The sequence below is a fragment of the Nipponia nippon genome, unplaced genomic scaffold (assembly GCF_047370975.1).
Source record: "Nipponia nippon isolate SJK-2023a ecotype South Korea unplaced genomic scaffold, ASM4737097v1 scaffold_1, whole genome shotgun sequence".
In the NCBI taxonomy this organism is placed as follows: domain Eukaryota; kingdom Metazoa; phylum Chordata; class Aves; order Pelecaniformes; family Threskiornithidae; genus Nipponia; species Nipponia nippon.
In genome coordinates, this window is record NW_028262290.1 from 146,793,327 (window position 1) to 146,820,110 (window position 26,784).

At 37.4% G+C, this 26,784-nt stretch overlaps 1 protein-coding gene across 2 annotated transcripts in view; it reads right to left on the bottom strand.

The window, feature by feature from the left end:
• Positions 1–26,784, bottom strand: part of NEBL (nebulette) — a 272,299-nt gene that overhangs the window by 241,442 nt on the left and 4,073 nt on the right. The gene's annotated exons all lie outside the window — the stretch shown is intronic.

Consider the following 26,784-nt stretch of genomic DNA (forward strand, 5'->3'; position numbering starts at 1 on the left):
ATTCATATGCTGAATCATTCAAAATTTCTCTGACCTTCTGTGCATAGCTTTTTCTGGATGTCATCAACTGTTTTATAACTTTCTTGGATTTTTCATTCTCTCAAACTCATCAAAATTAATTTTAAGAAGTGATTTGATCTTGTATTTTAAACCATTATAAAATCATTCTACTAGAAATTTGAGAGGGAAGCAACCCTTGTCCTTCTCCAGTCTCTCCCAACATCTATTCATGAAAGATTCACTAATTGTTAAATAATCTTCTAGTTTGATTTTTGGCTTCTTTTGCATAATGTATTGTTAAATTACATTAACTTACTGAATAAGCATTTCAGTAGAGATGCTTAATTTCCTTTGTAACTGATTCAAACAAGAAAGCATTCTAATTTGCAGCATCTAAGAATCTCAGAAATTAATGCTCAATACTAAACAGCTGGAAATAGTAATACTAACACTGTGCCAAACATACAGAGACAACTCAAGCATTTAAACTGCAGCTACTAAATTTGATACCATGATGGCACATTCATTTTACACTAACAGACAATCATCCTATCTCACCACCACTGTCACTGAATAGTTACACTGATCAGAATTTGCCCTAAAAGGAACATGCACAGTTTTCATCAGTTTTGTCCATAATTTTTGTTAAACGTGTAATGACAGAATTTTGCATCTTTTTCCCAGACAAAATTCACTAGCCAGTCTGGCCTGTGCATCTAGTCACTATGCCAAGGCTCTAACATTATCTCACGCCTGCGAAACCTTGTACCTCTCCGACATCGGTTGAAAACAAGAGTAGCTGGAAGATGGTCAAATGCAGCTCAGTGAACAACACCCTTGCCATTTCTTATTGATACCCCCAGCCAATATCAAGCCATGAATTGTAGCAGTCACCATAAATCACAGCCATGCAGCAAGCAGTGTTTAACACAAGTTTTCCAACAATACAGCTGATTACAATTACAGACAGAATCATTTCTAAAGATTCACAGAAATAAGTGCTGAGTGCGGCAGACAAAAAGTTGGGAGAGTTCGCAGTCATAAGCATTCAAAGTGAGTTAAAAAAAAAAAAACGAACCGTCTTCATCTATTTTTACAAGAAAAAAATGAAACAAAAGGAACTCAGTTTTCATTTCAATAAGAGTGGCTTAGAAACTTTTACAAATGCTCTGCCCTACTGAAATAATACATCCTATTGTCCTAGCTGCTGAGCACCCAGCAGTAAGCCACACCCAGCAGGAGCAGTGGCTTTTCAGCTTTTCTCATAGCAGGTCAGCTATAGAGATACACATTTTTTCTAAACCTTTACCATTCAAGGCAGCTCAGCAATTGCCAAGGCTTTCCAAGAACTTCCACTGCACATACGCAATATCTAACCTTACAATGCAAACATCACATTCAAAAATGGAGTTAACTGTTCACTAGTTTGTTCTTTGCTTTGTATTCTCCCCAGGCTGTGGTAATTTTAACCTAGGATACTAGGAGGAAAAAAAGAAAATACTATTCCACGTTCAAAGTCAACTCAAAATCACTGTCAGAATGAAAACACTAAAAATCAAGCGTAGAAGTTCCCAAGACACTGCAGTTAGACCTGTGCTTGTTACCGTAGTTGACATGGAAATAACTACTTTCTCTACCACCTTTAAAACAGCTGCTGTTACCTTGGAGTACGATACAAAACTGCAAAACACAGGCCTTTGAATGTCTTGGCTTATTTGAGTCACTGCTTGGAAAATTCTGATTACCTAGTGGCAATTCCCCTCTGGGTGTGAACTTTTTTCCATTTATTATAAAGATAAATAAGTAGGCCCTGTATTTTACAGAGTCTTGCGAACAGAATGTAATTCTGCAGGCCTTTATCTTACTACATCTATTTTCTACCATTCAACAGTTATGTTCTGATAGAGATACTGGCACAGTATTTCAATTATTCTTCTGAGATGGACAGCTCAAAGAGCCACAGAAAGAATGCAAATCTGCATGTACTTGTACAGTGACATCTAAAGCTACACCTCAGCCCCTGTTTGAGCATGACAAGATGAAGAAACAGATCAGGCATACCCTGCGTAGGACTGTGAATATAATACTACTACAGTGTGTGGGAGGCAAAGTATTTCACTGCAAGGAAAATCTGACAGTGGAAATTTCCATTCTTTGCATACTTTAAAGGTGAACTTGGATCTTATACATGAAAAGTATTCAAAACTGGAAAACAAATTCAGTTCGTATACCTGTACCAATAGAAACAAAAGTTAAATCAACACCTCGATTTTGCCTTAGGAATTAGTGAAACACTTCATAACTCTCAAGTGTACACATCTCAGTCACAACATACACACAAAGATTACTGGCTAGGTAAAAGGAGCGTTTTCAACATGCATTCAACAAAAATATGTATGTTCAACACAGCTTACTGCATATCAAAACAACTATTCTCACACATGTTACAGCCTGACTCCATTTCTGCCTGAATTTTCACCTGTTTTTTCCCTACACTACTCTTTTAAAGCCATCCCTAGCTTCAGCTGTCTTGACCTCAGATACACATATCTTGCCTCTGCACATTTTAATGCCTACAGAAAATGTGTGGATCACCCTTCCCATTTTCATCAGCTCCATTAGCTTCCACGTGCTTCACGAACCAGTTGAACTTTGTGGTCCTTCTCAGGCTTTACTCTAGCCGTTTTTGCTGTCCTTTGTGTAGAAGTAGCCTTTCCCCAGTATCTCCGCACCAGTCTCCCCAAACCCTAAACAGGTACTCTATTTTTCAGCAGGAATTGCTGTCTGAAACAAACGCAAGCATTCAGCCATGTGACAGTGCTTATAATCTCTTGTCCCCATCTAGTGAGAGCCATTCAAACTGAGCAGAACTTACTGTGAACTTACTTTCCTGATATAATCTGGAAGTTAAATATTATTTTATGTAGCACCCAAGAACATCTCAGAGTTCAATAATAAAGTTATTGCACTTTATGTGATTTAGGAAAATTCAGCTTTCAAAGCTTAACAACTGAGGAGACAGAGGGGACCGGATGAGAACAGCACCAAGCTGAATGTAAAATACTATTTCTAAAAAAAAATTCTAAATGATAGAAAGAGCTTAAAATCCATATACTTTCATTGCAAGGTCCATAACGCAGGAGTCATTCTATTAGTTGAAGAAAATGCTAATGAAATACTAAAAAAAAAAAAAAAAATTCTGTCAAACACTAAAATGTACCCTATTTTGAAATGTACTAAATTTGCTAAATCGTCGTCACCATCTCCTCTTTATAGAACACCCACAGTGTGCCAGTACTTTGCAGGCGAAACTCAATCCTTGATACAGCTGTTTATAATCTATATAGACAACACAAGAAGAAGCAGTAATGAAGGTCAATGCAGTTGGAAGACAGAATAAAGCAGCGACGCTGTATTCATAAAAGGTTAGAAGGGGTTAGTTTTTGCTTACTTTCTGTATTTTCTGAGTCATTTTACATCTTAAAGTAAGCCTTAGGTAAAGATACAACAGAAAAGCCAGGATTTAAGGCTTCCTTTGAATGCTTGTTCACAAAGGAGGTATTTGAATGAGAATGGGAGCAAGATGTGAAAGACAAGGGTGGAAGTGAAGGGAATGAAAAAGGAATTACTAGTTCCATATCATCCAGTAGATACAGTCAAAATCAAAGACAAAATAGGGCAGCTCCTGGTCACATTTAGAAAGGTTGGAGAGAGGCAAGAGATGGAGATCTGGACATTCAAATAACAAAAAGGTGACAAACAAGCCATCAAAGCCAAGACAACAGTTTCAAAACAGAAGTGGAGACAAGGAGGACACTACTGGAGACACAATGAGTGAAATGCAGTAGGAAACAGTATCAAGCTGAGGGAGAAAGAAGAGGTGTGAAAGTTACATACCACAGTTTTGCTTATGCAGGAGAGGAAGACAAAGCCAGTGGCCCTCAAGGAAGTGCAGAAGTACAAGAGCCTGGGGGAAAGAGGTGGACAGTTTTTGCCTTTTTTACATTTTATTGGCAGAACGCTATGTGGAAAAGTCTGAGGTAAGGAGAGAAAGATCATCTATTAAACCCTTATGCACACCTAGCTCATAAAGTCCCAAAATGAGATGAGGTTACCCACGGATGAGTTACCAAGTTAGATGAGGAGAGGCCTGACGGAAGTTCCCTTTCCCCACGCCATAAATAAAACGGCACATAAGGCACTAGAAGATACCACAAATGCTGGCAAAATCCATGCTCAAAATTGGAGGGGGGGGGGAGTGGTGTAAAAAAGAAAACAAAAAAAGAGAGAGAAAAAAAAAAAACCACAACATTGTGAAGCCTGAAGGAGAAAAGCATTTTCCATGTGAGTGATTAATGACTTGGATGTCATCAGAAATACCCAGGTACTACAAGTGTAAAAAGGTCTCTTACAATGTGGCCAGGTAACAACTGTTGTTATCAAGTCTAAAGTGCAATTTCCAGGGAGTAAAGGAGACCAAAGAAGAGACTGTCAGAGAATTAGCAATAATGTCAAGGATAAGAGAGCAGACAGCATTTTCAAGCGGCACAGAAGAGTAAGGGAGAAGGAAAGGGCAATTGTAGCTGCTAAGGAAGCTGCAAAGAAAAGGGCAATGTTGCCATTTCTCCATTTTATCATACCCACAAAATTCTGATGATAAATGAAACACTTAACTTGTCTCTGTCTATACAGAAAAGGGCAGAAAGTGCTTCTAGTGATACAGAGTAATTCAATGCTCTCTTAAATAAAGAGAAATGGTAACGCTGAGTTTAGGAGCATAAAAACTTGCACAGGACTTGCTTATTTTTTCTAATTCTCTCCTAATAAGGGCTACTATGCCATTTTACTGGCAACAGTATGCTGTATAGTTAACTGCAGAATTGCATGTAACTGTTTCTGAATACATTCTGAAAAGAGATGAATGAAAGAAAACGAATACAAAAATCTCATCATTACTGTTGTACCATCTTATTTCAACATCATTTCACTTTGGTAAGATTCTACCCCCAAACATTCATCCTGAAGATGAAGACATCCCTCTTCTAGCAGTTCTAGTTCTCTGTATCTGCTGATTTTTCTTACATCCTGCAGTTTTTCTTCTCCAATTTTACTCTCTTCTCCTTTTCTTTTTCCTTGGATCCTTGCTCACTCGGAGGCTCGACACCCTTCCTTTATTTCTCATTCCTCCTCCGCAGTTTCTTTGCTTTCATTCTGCCTGCTGCCCTCTTTTCCAGCTATCTGTACACTGTAAGAAATATTTAAATAGAAGATCTCACTTTGAAAACTCGTCTCCCCTGGCAGTCTCCACGGGCTGGGGCGGCCGCTGGCGCTGGCAGGCGCGTGTTGCTAAGCAGCACTTTAGCACCCTGTTTGAGGGACCAGGACTCAGCTCTGCTCTGCGCTGCTGATGCAATGCCCTGGTTTGCAGAGAACAAGGGGCCTGCATACCTCAGTCGCGGGAAGATCAAAGTCCTGTTCATTTTTGGAGGTGCGTAGGAAGACAGAGGCAAGAGTATATTGTCTTTTTTTAAATAAAAACCATAAATAAGCTTTCCTAACATGCCCCCGCAATGGTATTCCCACCTCTACAAGATGAGCAATATTTTGCAGCTAAAGAACTTTCAGAGAATTTTTTTGGCCAAGGTCACAGAGAAATATCCTTAAAACCAAAACCAACATCCATTCGTAACCAGCTCACCAAACCAGGCAGCCTCTCTGCTGCTTTCCAACTGCATCTGACCTTCTCCTAGGTCCATTTAAGCCCACAGCGTGGGGAGGCCCAGTGTATTTTGCACACTGGGCACAGTGCTGGTACAGTCCCTGCTGGGTAAACCTTTCAGTGCAAAGCAACATAATCACAGCCAGCCTAAGTCTGGTCAAAATTGCTGCACATGCACAGGTAAACAGCAGGTCCTGCTGCAAGATCTGTGCTCTGGTAGCATTAGGTGGGACTACTATCGCTACCTCATCCAGACAAAATTTCTAGGTCCTCTCTGAGTTCTTCTCAAATCTCAAGTGTAACTGGCTACCTGGATATTAAGACGTATATAGTATATGAGCCATACCCCAGATCCTGTACCTGTTTTGAACCTGACTCTAGACGGCTTGTCTTACTAAAAACCACGAATACCAGACACCAACCCCAGAAGAGCAGGCCTTTTAGAAAAGGGATAGGAGGATGAATGTAGAGATGGCAGTGTCTTCTCACTGAATAGCACATATTACTCCCTCATTTCATCTTCCTGGCTCAGATCGTATTCACTGCCTCAGGCATCATTTTTTCCCTTTGGATCCAGGTGGGTGAGATATGGATGTTCAGATCCTGAGATGGACAAGCAGTAACTAACTACTCGACTGGGGAGTCATCACAGCAGTTCACCCTTTATTTACTTTTTTTTATATGTAGCAATATCCTACTATATAAATTCAAAACGTTTGTAAGAACAAATAGAATACAAGTTAGTTCTTACATAGTGCTTCTCATGAGTGTAGCAAATATCAGTCTCCTCATCTAACAGATTAAAAAAACACTTAGGTATAGAGAAATTAAGTAATTGTGCTGTGAAGCAGCAGAACCAAGAACTGCACGCAGACCTTAGGTCTCCTCAGACCCTGGCAGTCACCTAGCCACTGGACAGGACTACCACCTCGGGCAGCTGTGGTTCTTCCTAATGCACTCTGACACTACCATGATCACAGCCTGCTGCCCTAGTGGCATCATCAATTAGCGATGATTGTAACTTCTCCTGACATCAGTTGCATTACTGCATCCAATTAATATGACAGAAGCATTCACATGATCAGCTCATTACAGACAGTAAACAACTTGTGCTTCTCTGGAGAAGCCACCTTAAGTATATTCCACCTTTTAGATACTTTCTCAGAAATTTTCTTAAGAGTCACATTTTCCATTAGCTCATTTTTGCCTATGCAGCAATTGGGAAGAGAGCCTCTGGAAGTGATAGAGAAGACAGGCTAAACACAAGTCAGCACTGTGATACTGTTGTTAAAATGTAAATGTCACTCTGGAAAAGACAAACTAGGAAGGATCTGTAGAAAGCAGCAGGAATTAGAAGAGTTTCTGAAAGTATAATTTAGGAAGAAGGACCACAAGAATTAAGTTTTTTCAGTCTAAGAAGACAAAGTCTGAGGCGAACCTCAGACATGGTAACATGAGCATTAGAATGGTAACAGCATTCTAATACATAAAATGTTATAAAAAAGCAAAGTTAGCAATTGTTCTCCACATCCGCTAGGGAAGAAGAAAAAGAGTTAAGATAAAACTGCAGAAAATAAGGTTAATTTCAGGAAAACTATGAACTGTAAGGACATAATAGAGCAAGGACTCTAGAAAACTGAAATTTAAGAACAGATTAGGCAAACATATGTTCAGCATAATTTAGGTAAACTTAGTCCTACTGCAGTGCAAAATGGGCTAAAATGATCTGAAGTTGGTTTCCAGTCTTTAGCTCTTCCATGCACTACACTAAGACAAATGCATGCACTAGCTATATGTTTATAAAAAGACACACAGAACAATGAGAATAATTATATTGATTTGTCATTTAATTTCTATGAGTGTCTTCATAAAGATTAATTTATTATTTCCACTTAGGGTAGACAAAATGACACTTCTCTGCCTCCAGACATTATTACCATATATCCCTATCAGCGCGCGCTGAGTACAGCTTCCTATCACAGGCCTGCATTGGGTACATACTTGGTCACTCGTGCCGGAGAGCTGAAATAGTCTCAGGCATGACGCCAGGTATATCACTTCCTTGTGTGCCACTTACTACAAAAATTTATGTCTTACCTAGACTACTCCTATGAGCCCACTAAGACAAGGACAAGTCTTTAGCCTCTTTTTCTTTGTAAGAAGTAACATAAAGACACTTGAAAAGCAGTAAGCCCCATTTCCACAAAATTTCCCTTACCCAGCACATCCATCACCTTCCAGCTCTCATGTCCTATTTTTTTTTCTCTCACTACAGTTGAGAGGCCCTCCAGCAGTGCATTATTAAAGGACTCAACACCCCAGGTATGGGGCTAGTTCACTCACATCATTACCTAAGGCAACACCCAAACATGAAGGGCAGCATATACTTTTAGATAGATAGGGTCTTATCAGCAATAAGGAAGCTTGGGGTTAGGGATGTGCTGTCTTCTGGTTTTACACGTCACTGTATTAATTGACACAATGAAAATTAACACTTAATGCCTAGTCAGACCAACATGACATTCAGTATCTAACCAGATTCACTATTTTTTCCATGTATTTTATTTACAAAGAATATTAATATGGTCAAAGATCTAATCAATATTCAAAGTAAACTAAACTTAAATGGCCAAAAATTATAAATTTTTATTATACAGGAACTGTTCTATGAAAAAAGAAAATCCTAATTTATGTATAGTCTGAAGTATACATCTTACATAAGATATTATAAAGCAGAACAAGAAGTGTATTCATAATTTCCCTTTCACTTCACAGATAATGTCAGAATAATATTTATGAGATTATGGGTACATTTATAACTAGGCCAGAAATTTAATATTAAATGTCTATCTTATGGAAAATTTAGCTCCACAAGTATATAAGCAGGGAAAGGATCCCTCAAAAAAGAATAAGAATAAATCAAGTGGAATTTTTTCCCATTAGTTAAAATATCTGACTATGTAACAGTTTAAGTATTAAATTATTAAGAAAGAAGGTTTTTTAATACAGAATTTTATCCTCTTTCAAACAAAGAAAACACTTCTGTGGGTTCTCTCACTGTGACAGATTATAGGTCACTGTTCTCCAGCCTCAAGGTTTTTTCAGAAGTTTGTTAATCACTTGGTGAGTGACAACAAAAATAGTCAAAGACAACAGCCATACATGGGCCAACTGTTAACTTCTCTGTTAAATCTGGATCCATGTTGTTAGTTGGACCGTTCATTAACATCAACTGCCAAACTGAAACAAAAGGAACGTTTTGTAATAGTGTTTCTTAGCAAGATACTTTATTCATCTCGCATGGAGTTGTACAGATGTAGGGGGAAATCTAAAAGGAATGCAGAAGGACCTTCATATGGACTTGCATTTCTAAGATATTAATAAAAGTTCTTTCTACCTCAAAACGGTTGTTGTTCACCTTTGTTAATCAAACAGAAAAAAACAATAGCATATAGATAATAGATATTCAATTCTTGCTCTTTCAAAAGTTGTAAGGGAATGTCACCCAACAGACCCAGCTGAACACCTAAAAGCAGCAGCAGAAAGGAGCCTCCATATTTTGACACAACTGGGAAGCAAACACTTCAAAAAGCGGAACAAAGTGGGTACTCACTTGATGGAAACTGCATTAACAACTGAGCAATTTCAGTTGGTGTGAAAGGCAGCGCGATGATTTGCTGTGGACAGAAAGTCCACTGGATAAAAAAAGGAGAATTCTGGCCCATCTATAGGCAGGGTGTCACACCATGGTTTCCCTTTTCTTTCTGAAGTAAATCCAGCCACTGTAAGGCTAGGGCCACAACTTTACACTATGAGAAATGCAGTCAAAGGAATACGCTGGTGTTGCAGTGCTGACTAAAAAGCATAGTTAATGCCAACTACCACCTCCATAGAGCCTGGTAAATAAAAAAGTCTCATGACTAAGCAGCAGAGTATTCCGAAAATACTGCTTTCATTGCCTACACAATTATCACCAACATAAGCAAAATGTTTTCTTGAGCTTTTAAGTTAACAGAAAAAGTTACATTTTAATAGTATTTGTTTTTTTCCAGTTCCTATCCAAAAAAGTCAAGGACAAATCTTTATTATATAAATTTAAGATTTACTAGGTAAACAGTATCAAAAGCATAGATCTTCTGTCGAAGAATTTGTACGTGTCTTCCTTGATACGTAAATAAAGATTTTTAAAAAGGCAAACAAAACACACAAGAGATTGTAAAACAAATAGAGAGCTTGGAGAGAGGAGATGAATTGCTGACTCGGACTTAAAAAATTAATTTTTTTTTAAATGAAAGACCATAGAAAGGGGTTCCATACACTGAACACAAATTAATCGAATCATTCTGAAAGGGCAAAAGTAAACTGGGACAAAAAAAAGAAATCAGCAGTCCATCAGATCTTACAGTAAAAGTGTATAGCCTTTCTGTGCTGTCTGGGTTGCCCAAAGTGACTGAGATCCTGTGTCTTGGAAGAAAATGGGCTCTGCTTGTTGGAGAGCCTACCATACGGTGTCACTGCATATTTCTGGATGTCATAAATGCTTTTACCCCATTGTCCTCTGCATGTAGTCTCAGAGACCAATCCAATTCCACGTATTTTTCTTTTAAAAACTGCATTTAGAAAAGCATTTTTTAAAATAGCAGAGATGCTTATTGCTGAGTTACTCCACATTTTTCATTAAGATTTAAAAAAGGTGCATGAGTAAATTTAGGCTTTTTGTAATATTTTTAATTGGCTGTGAAACACATTTTTTTCCTCAGGATATATGACATATTTTTAAAAATGTCAATCCAATATGTAACTCAAAATTCAAAAATATCTCAGCTGAATGCATCCTGCATTGTCAGTTTAACAGGGCTCATAACAAATCCAGCCTCCATGAACTCATCAATACAAAATAAGTTATGTTTGAACTCACCTAATTTTCCTCATAGCTATGCTTGACAAATTCACACCTGCCCTTGGTTATTAGACCCAAGACAATACTCCCATAAATTTCACATCAATCATAGAATCATAGAACAGCCCAGGTTGGAAGGGACCTCAAGAGACCATCTGGTCCAACCTTTCACAGGAAAAAGAGCCTAGGTGAGATTATCTAGTACTCTGTCCATTTGCATTCTGAAAACCTCCAGTGACGGAGACTCTACCACATCCCTGGGGAGATTGTTCCAGTAAATGATTGTTCTTACTGTAAAAAATTTCTTTCTTGTGTTGAGATAAATCTTCTCCTGATGCAACTTGTACCCATTGCCCCTTGTCTTCTCCATGTGGCTCCTTGTGAAGGGAGAGACTCCTTCCTCTTTGTAGCCACCCTTTAAGTACTGGAATACTGTGAAGAGGTTCCCCTTGAGCCTTCTCTTCTCCAGGGAGGAAAGACCTAAGGTCTTCAGTCCTTCCTCATAGGGCAGCTTCTCCTGCCCTTCGATCATCTTTGTGGCCTTCCTTTGGACCCCCTCCAGTCTGTCTGTCTGTCTTGAATTGTGGGGACCAAAACTGGACACAGTTCTCCAGCTGTGGCCTGGAGATGCAGAACAAGAGATCACCAAAAACAGAAGACGAAGCATTTTTCTTCTTAAACTGGGATAATAAATATTTTGAGATAGAAAACGTTAAATTTTTTTGCAGTTGTCGTTTTTTGTTTTTTTTTTTACATTAATGATGCAGGTTTGAATAACACAAGAATCTGAAGAAGGCAGCGGTCCAGGGACACAGTCTCCTAGGGCTCAGTGTGCAGTGAGAGGACAGGCGAAGCTTAAAAATAGGCTTAAAAATGGAACGAACAACTGAAATCTTTCCTCTCCCACAAACTTGCTCGAGTGCCTATGAAAACACCAAAGCACTGGAAACAAGAGTTGGTAGGAGCTCCTGAAAATGAAGATACTTGGTTCTGACAGCTGTTCAGGGACAGCCATCATAAACTGGCATTCTCACAGGCAGGAGAAGACCCACTTCATGAAAGGTAAATCTCTGTACCTGAATCAGTACATGAAGATTAAGTGAACATAACTAACAATGAATAAAGTCTGTTTCACCTATCATAAAATGAGTCAGATGAACTGAAATCTTAAAGCATTTATTTCTTCACCGACTACAAAAACAGGTCTAGAGCAATGATTTCAGCTTACGTACATCGGCATGGGATATGTCAAAGGTAGGCGAGATGAATGCCACCCACAGTTTTCCAGTCAAGGGATACAACAATAGTGGAACAACCATAATAGCTTACAAATAAAAGCAAAACATTCAACTGAGCAGAGCCGTGTGAATGGTACTTTTAAAATAATAATTATTTCCTCTGCATTCTTGCATTACATACAGAAAAAAAAATCTGAAGACGAAATTACAGGTATCAATTTGTATGGGTCTTGGTAACATTTTGAGCCTGATAAGAGCCTGAATAACTTAATTTCACAAGGAAACTGAGGTAAATATACTAGGCAAAGAGGCAAAACTATTATTATTTCATTATATAACACCGACGTGTTTGGCCCTGCACAAAACATCCAGGTATCTGGCCTAAGAGTTGTTTAAATGTTCTAAGTTGAAGAACACAAGCTTTTTATGCTTTAAAATACATATAGAACAGCAGACTAAATTCAGGCCTCATCATACAGAATGCTTAGTTTTGTTTTATTTCTAAATTCGTTAAATTTATTTGCAATTTTTTTCCTGGGGTTGGGTCTGTGCTTAAAGCAGGCTCCAGGATTTTAATAACACTCCATCTGCCTCAGAGGTGCTTGCTTAATTTTTGCTTTCAGAGACATTTTACACAATAAGCATGCTACTGTTAGAAATTTCTCAGTTTCTGAATTCTTCTGCAATATATTCCACGGGAGGCAAACAGAAATCTTGAGCCCTGTTTGCAAAGAAATGAAAGACCTTAAAGATTTCAGGAAACCTTAAAATACACTAATTGCAAATACTTGAAGACACACAACACGCAACAGCCAACACTTCTCTAGATATTTCCTTTAGCTGTCAAAAAAATATGTTTTACAAGTCTCATGATGCCTAATCTCTAACACACTTCTCTCTCCTGGGAATGAAAGTGTAACACCATGTAAAAATGAACCAGGAGCCGCTCTCTCTCTCTCTTACAGCTTGTTCCTGATACATTCCTGATATCAATGCAAGTCTTACAAAATAACTGCTACATTCAAACTGCAGTCCCATGGAAGTCAGTTGAAAACCTAAGGCTTAGCAGACTCACCTACAAATTGCAAATCAGCATTATCCAAAACTACCACCAAACCACATACAACAGTGTGAATCAGGTGTCAGGTGAGTTACATAAAACATCAACCCATACAAAGACACTCGCTGTAAGATACACTGTGAAGGCAGAGGTTAGTAGAAACATTCAGCTGAAACACACACCCACATTGTGTACTTGCTTTCCTTACAACATCTTTAATTATAAGGATATTGTAGATATATTATCATAAATCAACAAATCTGTTTCCGCAGCGTGTTACTAAGCAACTGTAACCAAGACCTTGTGTAAATGAGATTAAAATTCCAAGGTAACGATACTCAAATACAACCTCACATTTAATAGCCAAAGAGAGCTGGATGTGTTCATATTAAAGGAAAATGGTCCGTTTAGTTTTATGGTTGTTGAACTAGTTTAGATATATAGAAAATGTAAAACTGTGTGTTACCAGTTGTAGGCATTTCCGCTGTACAATGAACTATGGAAAGTTCTAACAATCCTGGCATATTTTTCAGATAAAATAACTAGAAACTTCTTCAAATGAGTTTCATTATTCATCATATGCATTTCATTCTTACACTTAATGGTATCCAAACTATACAAAAATCAATACTACTTTAAATAATGCATTATTAGTTATTATTAAAACTCTTAAGAAAAAATATCACGCACACACAGTGTGAAAGAAAAATACTGTAATACAATGGTTAATTTTTTTTGCTGCACTTAGAATATAAAAAAGCCTTTTTTCCAGTCGTAAATAGACTTAAGTATAAGCACCTCTCTAATAACTGGCCGAACTTGGTATGCATGTCCCCATCATTCCAGCACTCAGAGATTCAGTGGGCCTATCAAGTAATGTGAGGAAACTCCAGTTCAGAGTAGACAAGAATACCCTCTAAGCAAAAGAGGTTGTCCTAAGCACATGAAACCTTTCTGCCACCGTCAGCGCTGCCTTCCCACAGAGTTTCAAAGTTCAAGTTACCTGACCTCATCCTGAGTGTGACCAAATATTTTAAAAGGCAACCCAAATTTAAGAGAGGATGACTGTGATTTTACTACTTCTGGCTTACGAGAAGTCTCTACAACAACAGCAGAAATCATCTGCAATGGAGACAGAACCTTCCTGGAGGCAATTCGTCCCCTGTTCAGCCTGGTTTCCAGGAACTTGCGGCCACCACAAGCCCCTTCTGCTCCAAGCACACATTCCATTTCTTTCACACCGTCTCCTTTTACACATACGTACATCTTCACAAACAGTCTTGTTTTCCTTAAACCTACAAAAAAACCCACACTGCATATACACACCACCTGCTGCGGAGAAGATGAGAGAATAAACATGTGACAGACATTAATCACGACGCTTAATGCACTCCTGGCAGGCTCTCTGCTACCACGGCAAGGAGAATCATTTAACAACCTGTGTGGATGGAGCAGAAGGGGAAACTTGCCAGCTTTATTCAGTCATGATTTTTAAGTTCCTCTGCCCATTTTAAACATTTAAAGAACATATAATATGTGCAAAGCCCATCAAAACGATGTTCCAGGACATGAAGAACTCAAGCCCCCCATCAGAGATGTGTACTGCTTTATAATATATTGGCCCACCAGCTTTATATAACTAACATCCCGTGGGTAAAAGGTATTCAACCATGACAATAATAAGCACTCCGCAAACAAATGAAATAATTGACAACAGTGTTCCTCAAGTGTTTCACCTTAAAAATGACGGTACAAATGATATTCTGACTCTGCAGGATCTTTTCCTTTTGTGCATTTAGTGCATTCTTATTTTAAGGTCTGATTTTTTATGGGAACAGCAAGTATTTTCTGCTTTTTACCCATCTATATTGCAAAGCTAACACAGCTGAGATGAATTCCTGTGCATCAACAGAATTGTTTATGAAGGTCTACTTAGTACAGCCTTCATGAAGATTGTGGCATATGGAAGATCTTTCCAGCTCCCATGTCTATTTCTAACATTACCCGCTGGTTTCATATCCAGCATCTTCCACGTACTAAAGGTGTGATTACACTTCCCCTATTCAAAAAATAATCCCATCACTTCTTTGGGGAAATTGATAGTTGCTTGACTATTTGTAGAGCTCTGAATGCTGATGTTTTCCCAGTTCTTGTCCATCTACTCTTAAATTTACTATAACCAAAACAGATGACTTTTTAGTATAGTTGCTTTATAGCAGATATAAACATGGTGACATGAAGGCTTCCAGTGCTGTTTATTTCTTTAAAGTGCCAGATTACTTCTTTTCCCTCATTTTGCTTTAGAGAAAGAACTTCTGAAAATTAACATAAGCATTCGCACAAGTTACACTGAGACAGAAAAAAATCTTTGCCCAAAATAAAAATTGCAAGCAATGTGTACTGAAATGACCAACACAGTTCTTTCCAGAATAAACATTTTTCAAATAATAATATATTTTACAGCTCAGTATACTTTTTCCCTATAATAAGGATAAGAAAACAATACCATTAATATATTTTTGTTTACCACTTAGAGGTGTATTTTTTCAAGTCTAGAATTAAAAAAAAATTGGTTCAGGTGAAAATAGGTGTGCATACAGCTGTAAGGAGGAGTAGAGGAATCATTTTTATCTTAACTTTAATTTGCTCACAGTTACTGAGCAGTTATGTTGCAAAGGAAAATGTACAAAACCATAACAGGTCATTTCACTGTGAAAAACAATTAAGTGCCAAGGAGTCAAATTTAAAATCTCCCTAACTTTAACAGTCTAAACTAAAACTGTCATTATACTAGTCAGAGCAGTATATTTCTTTTTCATTACATATATGGGACATAGCTGTTCCTAGTAACATAATACACCTTGACATTAGCCTGTATCTCCGGTAAGAAAAACCTACCGTGCAAATAAGAGTGCCTCTCCTCTTAAAGGTTTCTCTCAAATAAGATACACATATAGCAAAAGAACCATCATTCATGGGATATAAAACATGTTTATTAGCAACTTTTAAATTATTTTATGTTTAAAAGTATAGTCTCCATTCTAGCAATATATTAATCATACATGTGATTACAGAAGACATCAAGTTCCAAAGGATGCTTGGTTTATAAGACTAAGTTTTATTCTGGAACTTCATTGTAAGAGCAAAAACTTCAGCAGATAAACTATCAGTCTTAGATCTTGAGCCAAAACCTTCCAGAATGATCACACAGGAAACACAAACCACAGAAGGTAAGGAATCCAATTAAAGCTAAGTTAGATCTATGTGTTTGGGAGAAAATCAAATTAGAATATATTGAAATACTGTCTTTGAAAGCATTTTAACAGGCTTGAGATTGTTTGGAGCTAACTATGCTGAAGATCATGACTCGGCTTTCCAGGGCAGTATTCAACATATTTGTTGTGGAGAGTCTTTCCAACACACTGCTTGACATATTAAAATAATGAGGAGTGGACCAGAAATGTTAATTGAAGCCTATATAGAAAAGAAAGCCCGAATAAAATTAAAAGAACATATGCCTAATAAGAAGAAAATAAAAACTGGAGACTGCAACAGCTATTATGTCCGTGTGTTAAAGTGCTCCACGAGGCCATCACTACTACGAACTTCCTTTAAACTTCCCCCCACACCTTAGGGAGCAGCAGAGCTTCTCACATCCAGTTGCATGACTATGCAAAGCATTCTTAACATTACATGTGACTGGGAAAAATAGTTCTTTTTTGAGAAGAATTGTGATCTGGAATTTTTTTTAATATTCAAAATTTTCTTCAAAAAACATTCTCTCTTAAAATGGCTATTCTTCACAAGCTATAGTGAAGAACCCCAGCTATATTACAACTCCATGCTCTTGAAAATAATGTATTTTATCTCCTTCCACATTTATAGGTTCTTATTTGTAAATTGTCATCATAACGCTAAATGTAATATACAACTATAATAAAAATAACACATATAATTTACACACATCATATTTTAATTTTTTGATAAAAGTTGTTTTGGTAAAATGCACCTAAGCCAAATAAGTCCAACTGACAAAGCTAAATACTTTGTCCCTGAAACTAAGCATTCTGCTACTATAAAACCAACACAGTTAAAATACAGATTCCTACAGGAAAAAAAAAAAAGTTGAAATTGGCAGATTCCTGCAGAACATCTCCTGGTAAGAAATTGTTCCACTGAAAAAAAATAGAACAGGTATAAAATTAATTAGTATTAATTATTACTATGAACTGTTAATCTCCTGTACTATCAACTCGAAAGATCCCTTGTAAGTCTGTTCCTGAACGTCCAGTTTCGATTTCTTTGGTGTAAGATGTATAGTTACTATTAACTGCATGTATTAATATCTGTTATCTCAGTTTTGAAGTAGTGCCTTATTGCAGCAGTCTTTTTGAAGATACACATCAAAAAGCGATCCTGAAACATTTACACGAGACCCAAGATGTATACAAACAGTGCAGATGGAAAATACAAGGGAGACACACCTGCTTCACACCATGGGCAGTGGTCACAGCACATCAGATGCTGAATTACTGTCACACCTGAGGCATGCAATGGAGATGAGAAACCCACTGACACCGAACACAGCAGAAGTGACAGGATGGAGTAAGCTACGAAAAAGGGAGCTGCCATTCTCCTCAGGGTGAAATAAGTATTTAGAGAAAAATAACCATTTTTACCCTATTTCCTTCAACTTCTAAAAGCACATTACAGTCTCCTTCGCATCCATACCCAGCTTGACAAGCTTAAATTTTCCTTTTGTTAATATATTCCATATACAGTATTATTCTGCATAGGAGACATAATCTGTCATTGCCTTTTGGGCAGTAAGAGAGACTCCTGCTGCTGACCCAAATGAGGCTTGAAACAGCAGCAGCAGCATGAAAGTTAAGCATTTAATCAGTACAAGAAACTGGATGTTATTCTTCCAAGTCTCTCCTCCACAAAGACAAGAGTCACCCTGAAAGAAGGTCTTTAGCGCAAGGAGGAATTAATACAAGGCTTGACTGGCTTGTGTTCAGACTTCAGAATGCCTTTCCAAACTTCCTGAAGTAACAAGTACTGAAAGCCCTATTTATAAATAACTTTTAAATTTTCCAAATTTTACAAAAATATCCATTGGTACTGAAGCAGCTCAGTAGCCTATAGAACCAGATAATCTCTTACATTTCAAAGCAACTTCCAAAAATAATTCTCTGGCTATGCTGAGTTGTTCATCATTGATAAATGCAAAACATTAACAGCACCAATCCAAGTTATTGCTGCCCAGAAGAATATCCATCTTCATCTCACTGGAAACAAAAAGTTTGCAATACACCCTTGCTTGCATTAGACTATCAGAAAAATTGATCACATGTGCTGTTCTCATTTTCACACAACTCTCACCATACTTCTTAATTTCCCCTCAGCTTTTCATCTTCCTGGGGACCCTATTCAGTAGCCTATTGTTTCAATGTACAGAAACATTTTTCAAGGGGCATAAAATTAAGTGTGGAACTATATTTTTTCCAATTTTCCTGATATTTCTTATGAATTATTAACTTCATAACAATTTAAAAACCTCACTGCAAGTTCCTCAAGCAAGATGAAGTCTTCAGTACCTCCAGTGCCAATAACCCGAATCATACTTTGTATAGTAACAGTATCCCTTATTCTAGTCTGAATATCACTTTATTATTGTTAAAATAATGACAGAATTAACAGAACTCAGACTGTGAGCAAATATTCTGTGTCAGCCCCTGCAAGAACTGAGACCTGACTGCACAGAGAAGCATGAGATGGAGCAGACTGACCGTAAACTCAACCAAAGCTCATCTACTTGCTCTTCCTTTTTCTTCTTCTATATTAATAAGAATGGAAGAAGCTGGATTTCCAACATTTCTGACACAACTATAATATAAACCACATAGCAGGTTAAATAGTGAGTTATCCAAGAATGACTGTATTTAAAATCCCTTTTGATCTACAGATCAAAATAAGCCAAAAGCTCATGACATATTCTGACTGATCACTCACCATGACAGTACCCCATTCCTCATCAAAAGTCTGACCATTTCAGAAATTTAGTTTCCTATTGCTAAACTGAAAAGCTCAACATTTTTATAAATTAATTATTTCTCTTTTAATCTATCGTTGCTTTCTCTGCATGCATGCATACTCTTTCTTTTTTTCCCTTGTGTAAGTAGACACATCATCACTGTTCAGTTTTCCATGACACTTATCTCTCAGTCTCATTTACTAGAGGTGTCAATTCCTTTCATATATTTCAAGCAATATTGTTCTTCTAAATATATCTTTTGATATTTTTTCCTCCAGCCTGGTTTTCCCTTTCCCCATTCCTCCTAACAATTTCATGCTAACGCCACAGTGTTTCAACAAGTTATGCTAATAACTGTTGCAATAAACTTCATCTCTGCTTTCTAATAGCCTGACAAATTCCTATCAACTACTTCAAAATAAAACTCTCAGACCTTCCTATGTTACAGCAAAATTTATATCAAATACACCTACACGATGGGCCATTCAGCAACTATTTTTTGAACAAAGCTTCTTCCAACAGGCACTCCTTCTCTTTATTCACCCCCCATCAATATCACTCGCTACTACCCATCAAATACTAACAACAGCAAAGGCACTGGAATCACTGTCTCAAGCGCAAACAGTAGCTCCAGAAAAGTAAATTTGAGTCCTTTAGGAAGCTTTGCTTTTCTAAATATATATTTTCAGGCAGGTTCTTTAAAACACGGACTGCAACCTCCCTTACATCAACATACCAAGCATGCTGCCAGTTCCAACAGTGGTAATCATCTCCTGGTCAACCACTTCTGTTGCTAGAAATCCTCATATTGGCCCCTTTTCTTATTGTATGACCTGGCAAACCCAGTGAGAAATTTCTTCCCTCTTGCATTCACAGATGCACACAACCAATGCTACACAACATGTGAACATCCTACTGTGTTGAAAGTATGCCACTCTACACTGCTCCACCGAAATAGTCCATGGTTTTTTATTCAGGCAATTTATTTCATTTTAGCACTTTTCCCCTCCGCAAACTTAGCCACTTCCATTTTAATTAAGTCTAAAATCAGCATCTTTTTTTTTAAAATCTCTCCCTAAGTATTTCTATTTATAGTTTTCTGATGTTAGAAGGAATTGCATTACAAGTGTTGAATTCTTCCAGAGTAAAACTGGAACAAAAGAAAACAAAAACAGCTATTACCATTTAGTTTACCAAGTTCAAAAAGATACCCGAGGTATAACTAAATTAAGATGCAGCAGAAATTTATTTTTAAATTTGTGAAATTGGCATTACACCAATACACCTGTGTGAAAAATGCTGCCATTTAGAGAGGCAGAACATGATGGACTACCTCCAAACATTTGCTCTCCTAAGGGGGTGGGGGGGAAACCTAGTGTGAATTTTTGAAACTGTGAAGCAAGGAGGAAACTTACAGAGTTTCCATATAGTTCTACATTTTAAGAAACCCTCTTTAAAGAGTAACTATGCACTTCCAAGAAAAGCCTTTGCAATATAAATTTAAATGATTACTGGCCAAACTACACTTAGTTTTTAATTTTTAAAACTAAGCCAGTGTGGTCTTCTCTCAAGCGTGATACTGATCTCACATTTTTGTGCCCTCCTCATATTAAGATGTTATGGGATTAGCAACCACCACACAACTCTACCGCAACTGAGAACAGGTGGATTTGGAGGAGGAAATACGAGAGACTAAAAATTCTGCACTGCTCATCATCCAGACTTTTAGTCCTGGTACAAATAAAAGTTACACAGGCAACACGAATAAAAAGCAAAGGAAAATAGCTTGGCCAACTCTGATGCAGCATCAACTCCAACATCAGAAGATGGAAGGAGGCACAGAGAGCAGAAATGGACTGATCTGCGAATCAAGGAGAATTAACTGTGGTTTTTTGTTTTTTCAAAAAGTTGCTGTGTGAGATGAGGTAACTAGGGGCAGCATGAACTGGTTGGTGTCATTTATATTCAGGCAGACCAGTTATTCAACAAGTACTTCACCCACCTCTTCTTACAGCAAACTTTTCCCTTGCGAGCCCTGCCTACTGTCTCCTTTTCAAGGAACCTCAACATCACACAGCCAAACTCCGCCCTCAGTAAGGTTTCTGTAAGCACCCCACGATATTCAAAATTATGAAAATACCATTAATTGACTATTCAGCCAAGATTGTATGTTGTCTGGATAATTACAGTAAGCTTCCACTGTCAACAGTGGAATGGAATGGAAAACATTCCATTACATGTAAACAGCAAAACATACTTCTTGACACTGAGCTGACTGACATGATGTTGTCATTCTCTATTGACATCACCGACTCTGAAAATTCAAAGTGACATGAAAGATTGGAACATACACTTATTCTTCTTCAAGCTTTATAGAGTATATAGAGTACATCAGGACAGCAGGTTTACTTGCAACCATCAACAACATTAGCAGAGCTACACAGAACTTAAAATTCAGCTGAGTGAAAATACTTTTCTTCAGCAAATATGATCAGAAATTCTATGGCTTAGAACATTTAAAACCCCAAACAGTTAAATCACAAAGCTGTTAACAAAACATACCATCAAGATTTCACAGGCTTGCTACAACTGGTTATTACCTCTTCCAAAGCTCAAGCTATGCAATGCAAATCAGTAAATTATTTGGAATCACAAAATTTCATCTATTGTTCTTGTTCTGCTGCCTAAATATTTTAGTAAATATAATGAAACAAACTTCAATCTTTAGCAATGAGTATGGAAAGTAATAGCTATTAAGAAAAATCAAGATTATGTTGAGCATCAACAGTGGCTAAGATACTAGCAAGCAAAGAAAATCCCACTTACTGAAATCGTGTCTCAGTAACTACAGTCCCCTAAGAATATATGTTCAATATATTCTATGACTACAGGTGCTGAGGAGATGCACATGTTCTTCCTTGGAAGAATTATCTGCAGTTTATGATGACCAATGATCATACAAATTAAAAACACGTATTTACTTGAGCCAAGACATAAACTGGCAACAGATCAAGATTCCACACAGCAAGGATTTTTATAAGCACTTCTTGCAAATAGCTTTGAATGTCATGTTTATTGCAGTCCTGCATAAAAATAAAAATAAAATGTGTAATATTCATTTGCATATTTTCTATTTATTTGTCCCAGCAACATCCTAAGTAACACTAAATTGTAATTGTCCCTTTGGATCAATTACACCAACGGGCAGAATATTAAAACACGTGAATTCCAAACACAGACCATATACTCACATCAGGTACAAGACATGACAGTACCGGCTCAATGCAGCCTGAGAATTTACCTGCTCTGAGAGGAAAAATCGTAACAACTCATCTCCCTCGAGGCAGTTTTTCTACTCCATTTGCACCAGCAGGGAAGCAGGCTGGCTGCAGCTAAGCTGTAGCGCTCCATGGTGCTCTCCACAGCTTGCAACAATGCAAAGCAAGGGACCTGTTGGAGCTCACAGAGCTCCCTCCGTGCACACCCACCAGCATATGCATGTAAGGTGTCATATGCAGGTCTTGATCAAACATTAAATCAGGACACGGCCAACTGAACATGTTGAAATGGAACCCGAGAAATGTTTTTGCATCCCATTACTCAGACACAGTCACAGCAATCAAAACACAGCCCAACTCTTCCCAAGATATGAGTGTCAGTGATGATTATTCTTTAGTAATTCCTTTGCAACTAACCACCACCTGCCTCATGCACAGTATTCAGCAACCCTGACAAAGTGTTCTCATGTGCCTCCTTCAAAGAGATATGCATCAAACATCTTTCAGATGATAGAAAGAGATATGCATCAAACATCTTTCAGAGACTCAAATATATTTTGCCTAAGAAGCTCTTTCAATTGTTCTAGCAAATAGGCTCAGCTTCTTGTCCTACTTTCCTTTTCATTACTAGATACCACCAATACTAATTTGGACTTAATACTCAGTTAACCAAGTAAGATACCACAGCACTGAGCAGCAAGAACACATGTTTCCTCTACTTGTAGCTGTCCCTCATATTTGAGCAGAGTTTGCATAAATATCCACGATTACGCTCTTTCACGATTTTCTTTTCTTTCTTACGCAGAACTTAACGCTTGATCTAGCACTCCATTAATAGGTAGAGAAGATAAAGTACTTCACTCATTCATCGCTGCTCACTACAGAAGGGAAGGCTGCATCAGACCACGGAGGTACATACTGCCTCCAATACCCTTCCAGGCCTTCAGCTAGCAACCTGGGTGATGAAATGAAGATTACACTTACTAAATTTGCAATATGCTTACAGGCTCTCTGGTGGGAGGGTTGATAGGTTGATAGGAGGGGGCTGTAAGCACATTAGAGAACAAAATTAGAATATAAAATGAACTTGACAAATTGGAGAAACAGCCTGGGGAAAAATGGAGATTTAGTTCAATGAGAACCAAGTGGAAGATTCTGTGCTTAGCCAAGAACAATTAACTGCTCAGATAATGGATAATAACAACTGCTGAGGTTGCAATTCTGCACAGAAAGATAAAACTGTAGCCCACAACAATCTGAATATGACTTAACAATAGTTTGGGTTTTGCAACAAATTAAAAAAAAGTGGCAAAGACTGTACTGGGACTTAGGAGAAAATTTATATGAGAGTTCCATAGGTAGACTTGCTATTCTACCAGCTCTGGTAATGCTCCACCGGGCACTGCAATTCAAAGAATATATACAAAATATATATATATATATATATATTTTATATATATATACACACACACACATATATATGGACCATTTGGATATAATTGAAGGTAGAGAAACAAGAATTACCAGAAAATACGATCTACAAGGAAAGAGTTAGAGCTGTTTTGTTTAAAGTAAAGATGGCTGAGGGGAGACATGATAACTGCTTTCAAATACTGGAGTCTGTACTTATGGGATACTGAACAGGAAATAATGGACTTAAATGACATAGGCATATGTGGCTCTGACTCGAGACCCTTACCAGCTGTTTTTTTAGTGGTTCTGTTACTTGCGTTACTCATTTTATATTACATCCTAAGAGAAAAGTCTTCAATACACAAAGTTAATAAAGTGATAAAGTGCAAATCCTTGCCTTCTAGGAAAGTTTGCATGGGAGTTTCTGGGTTGTTTCTTTTGATAAGAATGACTATTTTGGGCTGACCTTTATAATAGCTTACTTTTGATCAAATCTAATGATCAGAAACAGCTGAAAAGCCCAAAATGAGGAGGAGAGAGAAAAAAAAAAAAAACAACAAAACACAAAACTGGCTGTAAGGTTAACCATGCCATAAAACAATCTTCCTCCCCAACCCAAACTCAGTGTTATCCTTTTACACTAAATAAGCTGTTGTTCAGTAACAGTTGAAGATGTACAATTAGACAAGAAAAATCTGTTTACTCTGTGCACTCTCTTTACTGCAACTCTTAGAAGTGGCTCTATCATATTTCAGAAGGATTATTCTTACTGCTCCTTACCTACTCATTTTCTTTCTTCCTGCCGTATTTAAACTGGGAAATAATCACCTGCTGAAATCAATACTGAAAAATAAGATAATGCTAGCTATTTTTAGTAAGAATAATATCATCACACTCCTAGTCACCTTCTAGAAGTTTTCTGACTGGTAGAAAGAAAATGCACTCATGTTTCACAGCTAAAACCAAACTTCTATATACAAGTTCACCTTTCAGGACAATAGATTCCATTTAATGGCCACATTCATCCACTGATTACAAGCAACTGCTTCCACTTTCCAGCCCATCTGACTGTCCAGCAAGTTGTACCATGTTCTTACCATTTCCAAGCTGGTATAAAATAACTGACATTTTTCATCCCTCCCCTATAGTATCTTAAAATGTAAAGTTTGACTGCACTTGCAGACTGAATCTGTAGTACAATTCTTCTAACAACACCACAATATTTCAAATGTATTTGCATATCTATTTCCTACTGGCATGAGTTAAAAAGAAATTAAGTCTAGAAAAAATAAAGTGATGATGAGTTTTTCTTCATGTCAGTAATCCACGCTAAGACTGATGACAGTAGATTTAAATTTTAAAGTTATGTAATCATTCCATATGGTGACTGTCATAAATAAAAACTTGAATGAAGCTACCCTGTGTGCAGGTGATCAACAAAATTTTAGATACTAAATATTTCAGAAGGATTTATTCCAATAGTGAGGTTATTTGCCTTTGGCAAGAGGGTATATCAGGTCTGCAGAAGCTTAAGCTATTAGTTTTTGCAGAAATTAAAAAATACATCTTTGTCAGATGAGTTCACACATGCAGGAAGTCTGTTTGCATCAGCAGGTATAGCTAATGCGGAGAGAACATTCCAAAAATATTATTTTCAGCTTCTACATTTTGCATCAAAAGTAGTCTTGTGTTTTGGTCTAGTGAATCTGTCAAAAAAAGTATTTATATGAATATTCGTAAGAATAAGTTACCATATAATCATCCTACATGATTCAATCATTTAACAAGCTTGAGAACTAGTATGCAAATGGTTAGTTGCCAAAATGCCATTCATTTCCTTGCATCATCTTGGTTATTTGCAGCTGGGAAGAATCAGCTCTGAGTCCGCAAATAACAACAACTCTTCTTCTTATCATTTCCATAGATAATAAACAAGTATTTAATAATCTCTATCTGCAGATATTAAAGTGGAATAGGGTTCAGATTTACATTAAAGGCACCTTGATTTAACAAATCATCAGATTACCCAAGCCATTTTAATTGTCTTAACCTTTCTTTTACTACCTATATGCATACTCAGAGAGACAAAGAATGGCTCATTTACCTGCTTCAGGCAATGCATATCACCTGGCTGAACTGCAAAACTGGACTACAAATCTAAGCCCTTAGTCTCATCAACATAATTTCACAAATCAGGCAGCTCTCTGGCAACGTGGCGTATCTAAAGTCAGACAGCAAATAAAAGGCAAGACTAAAGTTGTTAAGGCAAACATAGCAGTGTCCATGTGCTAAGCATCTACAAGCTTCAAAATGTAGTGTATGAGGCCTTTCAGACGAAACACGAATGCAAGTAAAGTGAGAAACGCAATACCATAAGTCATAAGAGTACTGTACTACTTGGAGGTCCCAGCTGAGATAAAAGTGCGATATTCTAAGCACTACACAAACAAGCAGAAATAAACTATTCTGACTCAAACAGCTCACAAATTATGTAAATAATGAAAAAGAGAGAGAGAACAAACCTGTATAATCTTTTCTCTACAAGTAAGAGAACTGAAAGGTTTAAAGAAGACAGATCAAGGAACTTCATGGAAACTCTGTGACACAAAGATCATTCTTTTCAAAGCTGTATTACACAAAAGCACATATAAACAAAGTTTTCCCTCATAACCCAGTTGCAAAATCTTTCATAAATCTACAACTTACAAAAGCAGTCTCAGAATTGCAATACTAGGCAACTCAGCTTCTTGACCTGTACCAGTTCTACTACGTCAGTAGCCCAGTCATTACTTCTGCTATCAAGTGTATCCTTATCACAAGGAACGTATACAACCATTTAGCTGGAAATGGGACAAGCTGCCCAACAAAAAACTTGCCCTTAAAAAAAGCGGAATTTACAAATATTTCTGCTCTTTTCTAATGGACACTGAATTAAAGTATTTCACAATATACTCCACCTTGGTTCGCTAGTTCCTGTTAATCCATCCAACTTTACTCTCCTCCACCAAAAGTATAGTTTGAACATTCACAAATCAATATCTTTTTCTTATATTAACGGAAAGACATTTATGTTTTACAGTTAAAAGTTACTTCTGATCTTTGCCAGTAATGCAGCAAAAATTATTAATTTTAGCACCTG